This window comes from Bison bison, unplaced genomic scaffold (genome assembly GCF_000754665.1).
Source record: "Bison bison bison isolate TAMUID 2011002044 unplaced genomic scaffold, Bison_UMD1.0 scf7180017864492, whole genome shotgun sequence".
NCBI classification, from domain to species: domain Eukaryota; kingdom Metazoa; phylum Chordata; class Mammalia; order Artiodactyla; family Bovidae; genus Bison; species Bison bison.
In genome coordinates this window covers 5,304,489-5,307,112 of record NW_011495051.1, presented here as the reverse complement: position 1 = coordinate 5,307,112, position 2,624 = coordinate 5,304,489, and the positions used below count along the sequence as shown (strand labels likewise).

The 2,624-nt window shown below is 53.8% G+C and overlaps 1 protein-coding gene across 1 annotated transcript in view; it reads left to right on the top strand.

Annotated features, from left to right (window-relative positions):
- The first annotated feature begins 2,141 nt into the window (after window positions 1–2,141).
- Window positions 2,142–2,624, top strand: part of SH2D3A (SH2 domain containing 3A) — a 14,597-nt gene continuing 14,114 nt past the window's right edge. The window contains exon 1 of the mRNA XM_010828470.1: window positions 2,142–2,254. The gene's annotated coding sequence lies outside the window, so the exon portion shown is untranslated. The remainder of the gene's footprint in view (window positions 2,255–2,624) is intronic.

Here is a 2,624-nt window from a genome sequence, read left to right as displayed (position 1 = left end):
TGCAGTCCATGGGGTCGCGAGGAGTCGGACACGACTGGGCGACTTCACTTTCACTTTTCACCTTCATGCATTGGAGAAGGAAATGGCAACCCGCCCCAGCGTTCTTGCCTGGAGAATCCCAGGAACGGTGGAGCCTGATGGGCTGCGGTCTATGGGGTCACACAGAGTTGGACACGACTGAAGTGACTTAGCAGCAGCAGCAGCAGTAGTCATAGCTATGGTTTTTCCAGTAGTCGTGTATGGATGTGAGAGTTGGACTAGAAAGAAAGCTAAGCGCAGAAGAATTGATGCTTTTGAATTGTGGTGTTGGAGGAGACTCTTGAGAGTCCTTTGGACTGCGAGGAGATCCAACCAGTCCATCCTAAAGGAAATCAGTCCTGAATATTCATTGGAAGGACTGACGCTGAAGCTGAAGCTCCAATACTTTGGCCACCTGATGCGAAGAACTGACTCATTTGAAAAGACCCTGATGCTGTTCGGAAAGATTGAAGGTGGGAGGAGAAGGGGACGACAGAGGATGAGATAGTTGGATGGCATCACCAACTCTATGGACATGAATTTGAGTAAGCTCCAGTAGTTGATGAGTGACAGGGAGGCCTGGCATGCTGCAGTCCATGGGGTAGCTGAGAGTAGGTCAAGACTGAGCAATTGAACTGAACTGCTGTCTTAAAGCCCTTATCATTACCTGAAATCATGTGGTCTACGAGGTCTCTCTCCCCACCTCCACCCCACTAGGCTGGGAGTGTTCTCCTCAGCCCGCTCTATCCCGCAAGCCCCGACCTCACCCCAACACGCCTGGGATTTTTAAATTATTGTAACCACCAGGGGGCGCTAGAAACCTTCATTGGATATAACCGAGCTGTGCACCAAAAGCAGGCTGGCCAAGGAAAGGACACTTCCTCAGCCTGAGACTGAAGTCTCTTCCACATTGGCAGGTGGGAAAGCCCAGCCTGGAAATTCCCAGATTTATGATTCTACAGACACCAAAACTTTCTTCCCCAGGCATCCGTGATTCTCTTTGCGTCAATTTCCTCATCTGTAAAATGAGTGACAACAAACTTCACTGTTTAGAAATACAGTAGAGATCAGAGACGGTGGGGCTGCAAAGATCAGGGGAAGACAGGATAGAGCTCCAGGGCTCCAGGTTTGAATCCCACTTCGGCCAATCACAAGCTGAGTCAACCTTGGGCAAACTTGGGCTTAGTTGCCCCATGCCTGTTTCTGCATCTAGAAAATGGGGTAATGAAAATAGGACCCATCTCATTGAGAGGTCTATGTAAAAATAGAATTATGCAGGCAGGGCAAACAAGTATACAGTAAGCACTTAATTAATGAATGTTCGCTGCAGCTACCGCTTTCAGTTCTGTTGCTAATACTACGCACCCTCAAAAAACCTGACTAGAGGGTCCTATTTCTGGCTCCAGATCCCCCCACACACCTTCCTCACGCTTGTCTCCAGGCAACAGGATGGAAGCCCCCTTTCTCTCCTTCCTCCACCTAGGAAACCACCTGAATGTTTGCCCCCCACGTCCCGCCAGAGTCTAGATCAATTCCAGCGGTCTGTTACTGGGAAAGACTGTCGTATTTTCCCGCATCTCTCTTCACAAACCCGACACCCAATGTGGGGTTCCTTCCGAGAAACCCAGGGGGGCAGTCTGGAGGAAGCGCACTCTGCCACGTCACAGCCGCCACCACTCCCGGTCGTGTGAGACAGCCCGTAAGGGCCGCCCCGCCCCTGCCCGGAACAGGGGAGCTAGGAGACATCCTTTGCCCCGTCGCAAGGGGTCAGGGGCTCTTAGGACCAGCCTGTGGCCTGAAGCGGAAACAAGGGGCAGGACTCCAAGGGCGGGACTAAAAGAGGGGTGACTAGATGAGTGGGCGTGGTCAGCCTGAGGGGGCGGGGCAAATTTAAGGGGGCGGGTCCACTAGTAGGAACGAAAGGAGTTCCCCAGGGAGCGTGACCTACAGGAAGAAGGTTCATCCAAGCAGGAGTGGTTAGCGAAAAGAAAGTTTATAAGGGGGCGGGGCGATAACAAGGGGCGGGGCGATAAGTTACAGTAGGAGAAAGGGCGGGGCCTGGGAGGGGAGGGGTTTAAAGTGGGCGGGACCAGGTGATCGCGCTAGGAACCCTTCGGGGCGCGGGCAGGGGAAAGGCTGGATCTGGTTGGGGCGGGGAGGGAGGGGTCGGGAGACGCAGAGCCTCAGGCTTCCGCCAGGCCCCAAGTTCTTGCGAGCTCCGCGGGTCCCGGCCCAGGTGAGTGAGGGGCCCCAAGCAGAGCCAGGACCGGGAGATTTGGTGGGGGTAGGGAGTTCTCTTTTCCAGGTGGGGCCACCTGCTCTCTGGAAGAATCTGTCTGTCCCCGCGCGTCCGCGAACGTAAAAGGGGTCACCTGATTGGGTCACTGTGCATCATGCATGTCCGTGTACCTGAACGTCCTCCTGCAAGCGTATTTTCTCTGCAACATGGACAGCCTCCCTGCTTCCATGCCTGAGCAATGTTTTTAAACCACAAACCAGATCTTGACCCTCTCTCACTTCATACCTTTCCGTAGCGTCTCTTCCATCCCACCGAGACGAAAATTCGAGGTCCACCAGGTTCCTGCATCGTCTCTGCCTAACCTCAC